This window comes from the organism of the source record quoted next, unplaced genomic scaffold, assembly GCF_019419815.1.
Source record: "Pyrus x bretschneideri cultivar Hongxiangsu unplaced genomic scaffold, Pyrus_bretschneideri_v1 Contig2, whole genome shotgun sequence".
NCBI lineage: Eukaryota > Viridiplantae > Streptophyta > Magnoliopsida > Rosales > Rosaceae > Pyrus > Pyrus x bretschneideri.
Genome location: NW_025999501.1, coordinates 10858611 through 10868144, shown reverse-complemented (window position 1 = coordinate 10868144; position 9534 = coordinate 10858611). Strand labels below are relative to the sequence as shown.

General features: G+C 35.7%; 2 long non-coding RNA genes across 2 annotated transcripts; both read right to left on the bottom strand.

Moving 5' to 3' along the window:
- Positions 1–4515: 4515 nt before the first annotated feature.
- On the bottom strand, positions 4516–5804 carry LOC125476940. The gene is made up of 2 exons (XR_007258221.1): positions 5748–5804; positions 4516–4707 (listed from the first exon to the last, which is right to left on the bottom strand). It is a non-coding gene; the product is annotated as an uncharacterized LOC125476940 (long non-coding RNA).
- Positions 5805–6026: 222 nt separating this feature from the next.
- LOC103944883 lies at positions 6027–6584 on the bottom strand. Its single transcript, XR_007257940.1, has 3 exons — positions 6424–6584; positions 6186–6329; positions 6027–6085 (listed from the first exon to the last, which is right to left on the bottom strand). It is a non-coding gene; the product is annotated as an uncharacterized LOC103944883 (long non-coding RNA).
- Between the last annotated feature and the right edge of the window lie 2950 nt (positions 6585–9534).

Sequence of the window (9534 nt, the reverse complement as noted above, 5' to 3'; positions counted from 1 at the left end):
TATAGGGAGTGAGAAGATCACTTCTCCTGTTGTGTCTTGTATGATTTGCTCGGAGAGATTAATTAGTGCATCGGGAATACGGTTTGATACGCAAAGTGTAACACAATTAGTTGGAAACATGAAGAAAAATTTTTTTAACTAAATGCATTGTGACACTTAATGCACTAGATCATGTTTCCAGATTTTTGATTCGCAAAAAGATAAATTAATTATATATAGTGCTGATTAATAATTAAGGTTTGTGATGAAGTAGTATAATAATGTTCTAAAAATGCTGTTAGCTTTCTGTCGCGCGTTTGCTCGCCAATGTGGACACAGAAATGAACCTAGCTAGCCTTGTTTGAATAAACAATACGGCTTTGACATTTTAGGTCCAAAAAATACAGCTAATGTATAAAAACCATAAAATACAGCTAATATATTGTATGTATTTTACTACATTGAAAAACAGTATGGGCACCAAATATAGAGCAGAACGTTACCCTTTTCAAGATTCAAATACTAAGAAATCGGAAACAAAATTAGAGATAATGAAACTGATTTTCATGCGCTCATCTTCTTATTTTCTTGCATACTCATGTTTATTTTTAGCATTTGATTCGAATAAATCAAATGGTGTGTAAAAGAGAAAATGGATTGAGGAGCAGAAATTATTTTCCTATCTTGAACTACTAAGAAGTTTTTAATTTTGAACAAAATGATAGAGAGATAAAAGTGAAGAATTATATTGAAAATGAAGCCGGCTAACTACCTTCAAGAGATTTTTCTCTTTCAATTGTTTCATTTGTCCTCGCTAATCACGATCAAGTAGAAAATGACATAGAGATAAACGTTTCTTAAAAACCCTAGAAAAACCAAGTAAATAAAGAAGAGAACGTGAAAGCATATATTGTCGTATTGTATGGGTGGTATCGACAACCGAGAGGATTGAAAGCATGTATATGCAGAGGTTGGACTGTTGGGAGAATATGTATTTACATTGAAAAATGGTGAACAACGCGACGGGAATCAAATAGCTTAGCTGCCTCTTCCCTTGCAACTTGCTCTTTTTGATAACTCAAACAGTTGCTATCAGCTAGCTGTTCTACCAAAGAAAAGAGAAGAAAAGGAAGGATACTTGCAAAGCAAACTATGAAGTTGTTGCAACTTGCTCTCTCTCTCTCTCTAACGGTCATTCTTTTCGTTTAAAGAAATGCAAGTTGGCGGGGTGTTGGTCGATCGATCGGTATCTGTGGCAGAAATGTGAATGGTGAAGTTTTGAATATATGTTTGAATGGAGACCGATTGACTGTACATCTAATCTGCTTTGCAAGTTGGTAAGCAAGTGGGAGGGAAGAGAAGGCTCTCTCTCTCTCTCTTTCGTGTATTCTTGTCTACCTTTCAATTCCTTCACGCCACCCAATTATCAGTATATGACCCATTCCATCCATCTGCCCTAAAGTTAACTCTTCATATATATGAACAAGATGCTTAGACTGGTACATCATGGGGCTGGTATGGTTTTTCACTTTTTGCATGGAAATTATGGACTAGTATATAAGAGAGATTACATCATCACTCATGACCTAGCAGGCTAGCAGCTGCTTCCTGGAAAAACCATGATGCATCACGCATGTCACAATTAGTTTGTTTGAAGCAAATAATAAAAATAGGACAATGCTAGGGAGACCAAATTTTAAATTAAATTTGCAAACTAAATGACTTGTCACCAATATGAAATAAGCACATTAATTAACACGTAAGTAACAATCCAATTATCAACAACCAGATCATTTGGTTTACAAATTACTTGAAAGATAACGAGAAAACAACACATTATACGTACTCATAAGCTTTTATCTCAAAAGTAGGGATAAAAACACCTAAAATACTTGTAAGAATACAAAGTAATTGTAGTATAACAGCTCTAGTAAGGTCGTTCTCTACAAGTATTGAATGAATAAATTGTGTAAAATCAAATCTTAATTAATTACTTAAAACAAAGTTTGGGAAAAGGTTGATTTTGATATTTAAAATAATAAAAACAAATTTAATAAAAAAAATTAAATAAATCGGCAAAATAAAATAAACTAAAAGAAAACAGTTTTTGAAAATAAATTGTGAAAGCACTAGGGTTCCACGCATTACCTTAATTAACAATCCTATATAATTCTTCCAATTACTTATGAATTACACATGTATATTTTGAAGGTTAGGTTTTCCTAAAGTATGCCTACTTGGACCCCCAACATAGAGTGTATATCAAACATGCAACTCGTCTGTGGTATTTAGATCAAATCTAAACATGCATGGCTCATTAAGTTTTGTGAAACCTTTTGAAAAACCATGCAACCCTTAAGATGTGGTATTCATCTTAAGTGAACTTGCACATATTAATCACAAGAAGCTTTTGTCAATTTTAGGGACCAACCTCCGACCAAAATTACATCAAATTACTTTTCTAAATATCCTAATGGTGATCAGGCATTAAGACAAATATATAGTTTAAACACGGTGATTAATAATTCAAAACTTGCATGCATAATATCATAAGTAAATTGAAAAGAAACTACATATTCTTGCCAAAGCTCGTAGCCTCGCCCTAGCAAATGGAATTAGTTATGAACAATCATAAAACAAAATATTATAAAAAATATGAATAGAAAATACTTTGAAAATCAACTTGAATCGTCAAAAGCTCTCTAAGCCTAGCAAAGTTCTCCAAAGTAGTGCATGTGTTCTCCCCTCCGAAACCCTAATGGCTGAAAAGCCTTATTTATACTACTACACAATTAAAATCCTTACTAGAAAGGTCTTCAATAAACTAGAAAACATAATAACTTCGGAGAAACTAGGAAACATAATCCTAATCAAATATGGCAAATCGGTCCAGCCACAAATCAGTCATGTTTTGGATCCATATCTACTCCAAAATAGGCCCAAAATAGCTGGATTTAAAGCTTGAAATATTCTAAAAACTTCTCCATAAGGCCATGAACCCATCAGAGGTCATCTTGGGCTCTAAAACTCGCAATTAAGCCAAAAAACGTCATTTTCCAGCGCCGTGCACTACTTTTTTATTTCATCACCAGAAAATAACCTTTTGGTAGAAAAAATCCCAAATTTTGATACGAACAAGCCAAGGGACACACGAACATCTTCCAATTAGAATCACTCCAAAATTCGTCCATGTGGCCACTTTTTTCTCAAGAAGAATTCAAATGTCCTACATTGAAAATATAAAGCAAAGTATCAACATTCTATCAAAACATACTAAGAATAGGGTAAAATATATAATATGAAATTGACTCATCAAATCCAGTAAACTTAAGCAAAACGATGTAAACGAAAAAGAAAATGATTAACCAGTCAATATATTCAATCAATAGGCAGGACAAAAATCATTGAAAAAGAAAGCAAATTTCACAGCGTAAGCAAAAGACAACAAAATAAAAGATATCCAAATAACAAATAATACAAAAACAACGAATTTCATAAAAAAAAAAATTGAAATAATGGTCGGAAATAAGAGCAACCCAGATTTCAAATACAAAGAAAAACATAGAATCAAAGCAACAAATGGCAATTGTCAATGATGCGTGAGAGAGAGACTAGCGATTTTATTGACCTGCTCGAGTGAGCGAGCAGTACCCGAAATGGAAGAGATCGTAGATCCCATAGTGTAGACATGAACAAAGCGGTCCAACTAATCAGCAGGATTTACCAAACGAGGATGATTGAGCAGGATGAGGATGAGGATGACCAAGCAACTCTATATTGAATATGGTCTTAGCAATCCTCTAGGTTTGGGGAGGGGGTGTTTCTCTAAGACCTGCTTCTAGCAAGGGAGTTAGTCGGCACGAGTCCCCTTTAATCTCATTAAACATAGTCCTTGCATGTAAAAAACACGGGACTACACTAATAAGTAGTTCTAGTTCAGTCCAATGAAAATTAGTGAGGCCAAACAATTAAACGCACCCTTAAGATGTTAAGCCTATATAGTATACTAATAAGTAGTTGATTTCAGAAAAATATCGGAGTATTACTTGCTCTATGAACACTTATGGGCCCTTGACACAATAATAATATTTCTCACTTTTACAATACATATATATATATATATATGTATGTATGTATGTATGTATGTATGCATGCATGTATGTATTAATAAAAAAATGAGGGAAAATTAGGTTCACATCCATCTTTTTGTTACTCCATTGATTAAAATCCTATTCATTTTGAATTTTTGATTAAGGTCCTTGGGTATTAATAACATCATTAATTATTTGAATAATAAAATATTTTTATTTTTAAATATATTCCTTTAGTGTTAAAAATGTTACAATTAGTATATTTATATTTATGGCTAAATTTTTTATCATATATTTTTATTTTTAGTTTGTACCTATTTTTAATTTGCAAATATTTTTTAATTTGTACCAATTTTCTTCTCATTTTTAATTTGTACCCATATATTAGTTTCTTTTTATGCCCCTATTTTTTAAAGTTTTATTTGTGTTTGTACTCATGTGTATACTGACACACCCCGTCCCGAAGGAGGGCATGCTGGCCGTCACGTGAGAGTGACGTAACCATTTACACAGTTCGGAAGCTTTAAAATACACAACTTCTAAGATGAACCACCCGAAGGTGAGTCCTCATTTGGTCCATTCTGTCAGAACACCGTTGAAATTCCTCGTAGTCACCACACCTTTGCAATTCTTGAACCTGGAGGGGCGCAAAACCAAAATTGAGTGGGTCAGTAAAACAAATCTTTTTCAGATCCAAACACTTCTCAAAAACTTTGTAACCCCTCTCCGTAAAACTTGTATACTTTCCCAGAATAAAGTATATACTCATGTACGTAATATATCTCAAATTATGCTAGACAATATGAATGTATGTCATGCCAAGTATCATAACAGAATGCTCATCATCTCTATGTGAATATGATGGAATAACATATAATCAATTCAACATTCGGCCATAAACATAGTTCATACTCTTTCATTCTAATCAACTCAGCCCTCGGCTGCATATATAGCTCATAATCAACTCATCACAACAACAGCATAACATCTGGCAGCCGGAGTCACCTAACGTGACCTGTACGGCTGCATATAGAGCTCAAATCTCATTCACAATAACTAAACAACTGAACCTGCCCACGAGTCGGAACCACCTAATGTGGTCTGTACGACAGGCCTAGGTGTTACGTATATATACGTTCTAGTGCTACGATCACGTGAAGACTGGGCGAATAATCGCACGTCACCTACGAGTCGGAACCACCAAATGTGGTCTGTACGACAGGCTATGCACCTAGCTTGGATCCAAGCTGAGCATAAGGTGCGGGGAGGTGAACATCACGTGAAGGACTGGCCCTGCTCAGGGCGAGCACTAACACCGGGGATCAGGTTATGAGCTCTCTAAACATCTCAAGCTACTTCTCAATCATATTTCAATTATATCTCAATCATATCACCAACATATCTTAATCGTATAATTCATCATATTTCCATAGTATTTCAATCGTATTCCAAACGTATTTCATACGTATATCAAATGTATTTCATACGTATATCGAATGTATCTTACCTGGGCCTCCTCAGCACCATGCAACAGTATGCATAATTATGGTAATGCACATATTAAAGTATGATGCATGTATGACAGGATATTTAATTCGTATTTCTTTTAAAATACGTTTTCTGGGAAATACGTCAAGCATACGTATATATATACGAAAAACAAAACTGCCCACTCACAGATCACATCGACGTCTCGAAGGTCCCTGAGCCTCCCTTAGATTGGTTACATTCTTCTTCTGTATAATTTTCACCTATACAAAAAGTAACCAACTTGACGTTATTTAACGCACATACACCAAACAATCGTCAATAACTTTCTCATATGTTGCTCGATTTAGGTGTGTGAATATACCACGGTGATCTACACAACGTCACGAACGCGTGACAATTTTCAGAACTCAATTTGGATGTTCCACGCGCCCTCACGCGCCCAGTCTACGCGCTGCCCACGCGCGCATCTTCTTCCTCGCGTCGCCGGACTGGTTTCGCCGGAGGTGGGTGTTTTGCCGGAATTTCTGGGTAAACTTCAAAGTGTCATAACTTCTTCATTTCTTAACCATTTTCGATGTACTTTATATCAAAATGAAGGTATTGACGAGACGAACACATCCATACCTGCCTTGACCCCTAACTCGGCCTGGATTCGCCGGAAAAAGTCTCGAAAGCTCCGGCCAAACTTGAACTAAGCTTTCCCGACGTCCAAATTTGTCCAACGAAGCACTCCGAGCTTCCTTAGGACCTCACCAAGCTTCCTACAAGCTTCAAAATCCCAAAAACATCAAGTTTTACGTGTGCATGAACAGTGCACAAGCACAGTGAAATCGAAATCCATGTTTTCCGAAGTGAAACTCACCTGAAATTGGTACCATCGTGTTCGTGTGATCCTCAGGAGTACGATGGTGGTCTTAGATCCTTCGTTGGTATAGTTTTAGGGTGGTTTGTGGGTGGTCCGTGTGAGTTCGAAGGAGAGAGAGAGAACGGAGAGTGAATGAGAGATTTGTGAGGGAGGAGAGAGAGAGAGAGACAAGATGCAGAAATGGGGGAGAGATTTGAGGGATGTGGGGTCCTACCCACTCCCCAAATCATCAAGTTATAACATATTTTACGCCCCTTAGTCCCGTTTAAGGGCATTTTCATAACTTCACGTCCTCGGAATTAAAATTCCGGGACGGGTTGTGACATATACCGTCACATGACATTGTATATTTAATCAATGATAGAAAAATTATATATGGTATATTTATGTTTTATGCCTAAACTTTGTATCATATATTTATATTTTTAGTTTGTACCCACTTTTAATTTGCAACATTTTTTTTTAATTTGTAGTATTTTCTTTTTAGTTTTATTTTGTACCCATGTATTAATTTCTTTTAGCGCCTATTGTGACATCCCACATCGCCCAGGGGAGTTTAAATGTATATTCTCATCCCTACCTAGCACGAGGCCTTTTGGGAGCTCACTGGCTTCGGGTTCCGTAGGAACTCCGAAGTTAAGCGAGAAGGGGGCTAGAGCAATCCCATGATGGGTGACCCATTGGGAAGTTGCTTGTGAGTTCCCAAAAACAAAACCGTGAGGGAATGGTAAGCCCAAAGCGGACAATATCGTGCTACGGTAGTGGAGCGGGCCGGGGAAGTGATCCGCCCCGGGCCGGGATGTGATAATTTGGTATCAGAGCCTAACCCTGGTCGCGTGTGTGCCGACGAGGACGTCGGGCCCCTAAGAGGGGTGGATTGTGACATCCCACATCGCCCAGGGGAGTTTAAATGTATATTCTCATCCCTACCTAGCACGAGGCCTTTTGGGAGCTCATTGGCTTCGGGTTCCGTAGGAACTCCGAAGTTAAGCGAGAAGGGGGCTAGAGCAATCCCATGATGGGTGACCCACTGGGAATTTGCTCGTGAGTTCCCAAAAACAAAACCGTGAGGGAATGGTAAGCCCAAAGCGGACAATATCGTGCTACGGTAGTGGAGCGGGCCGGGGAAGTGATCCGCCCCGGGCCGGGATGTGACACCTATATTTTTTAAAATTCATTTGTACTCATAATTTTTAATCTTTTATATATACCCTAATTTATGTAAAATGTACCAATTTTTTTTAATTTGCCATTTATTATTTCTTATTTTTACATAGTTTTTATGCATTTATTCAATCAAAATGTTTTGAATTTTTTTATTGTAACCGTTTCTAATAGTATTATAATGAGGGATTTTAAATTTATAGGATTATAAATCTCATAAAATATCAAACAATTAATGTCAAAATTATAAAAATATAAATAGTAATAGTAATATAATGAGGTGTACAAAGTCAAGGGACCTTGATCAAACTTTGAATACTATTAAGGTTTTAATCAAAGAATGTTAAATATTAGAGACCGCATCCAAAGTATCCCAAAAAATAAATAGATGTTTAATAATTTGAGTAGAATTATAACACCATTTGGTAGTGTTTTTTTTGTTTTTTTTAGTACATCAATATTTTTACAGTAAGAAGATAGGGGGTTCGGCTAAGACACACAATGGGTAACCTAATTTGGTATCAAATTCGTCATCCACGAAATTCGAACCTAAGACCTCTCACTTCTAAGCGAAGAGGAATACCACCAAACCGTAACACTAAGTGACTCCATTTGATAGTGTTTTAGATACACTAAAAATCTCACTATATATGATGTTTTAGATACACTGAAAAATTCCACCATATATGATTGTGGCAAACCAAGCTGCCATTTTGGGTTCGGCAAACATTGACGTGTAGTTATTTTAGAGAGGCGAACTAATGGTCCACAACTAACTCCACAACTAACCACATTGCACAACATAGCATGTATTAGGGTTTGATACAATAGTCCTCTTTATAATTAGTAGTGGAATGATGGAACCGGAGGCAAATTGTATGCCTTCCTGATATGGTGCCCTCTCCATGCCCTCCTATTTGTGTGGTCACGGTTAAGCCACGTCAACATTTTATATTCCTATTGCTTCTTGTCTTATTATCTCTATAAAAAAATTAATATAAAATTTTGACGTGACTTAACCGTGACCGCACAAAATAGGAGGGCACCATATCAGGAGGGCAATCAATCTGCCTCCGATGGAACCACACAATATAATGCATAACTCACCTCATGATTGCACCACTTTGTCCATCCATTTGTGATTAACATATTTTTATTATTCACATTTTATGGTCGGTTTTTTTTTTTTTTTTTATAAGAAAAGTACAATATTTCATTCATTAAAACCGTTTATTTTTCAATCATTATTTGAAAATCATATGTTTGAAACATTAATTAAATTGAAGATTGTTTAGTCACCTTTATTCATTAAATAAATGAATAATTTTTCATGATTATGTAAGTTGTTATCAAAATAGTGGATTTGTTGTTTATATATATGGATGCAAGAAGTTTCCAATTAATATGAAATGCCACCATCTATTCAATGAGCAGTAGGTATGCAAACAAACAGCCCCTTTAAGGAAAGAGATCTCCATTTATTTAAAAGTAGGGATTAATTGTGAGACCTATTCTACATCGAACTTCATTGATCTGAACCGTTTATTTTGTAAATCTCGATTCATAGATCATCATTACAAAAATTCAATTCAATCCGAAACCATTTACCTATTTAATTATCACGATGAAATTTTAATGTTTTTCTTATAACAAAGTGTTTGTCAATTTCTTTAAAATCAATTAGATGTCTCAAATATTTCTGATTTGACTAATATTTTGCAAAGATGATATACGAGATGTAACTTGAAAGAAAAAAAAATGATTCTGTTATTTAAACTTTGATATGATGTGGGCCCCACAAGGGATTCCCATTTTTTTTATATAAAAATGAGAATCTCTACCCTTAAACGCCCCTTGTAAACAAATTCACATTTGTTTATATTGTATTAGAATACGCGTATATCTCCTCAACAACAAAAAATGGAGTAAGGATCTCGAGGATCC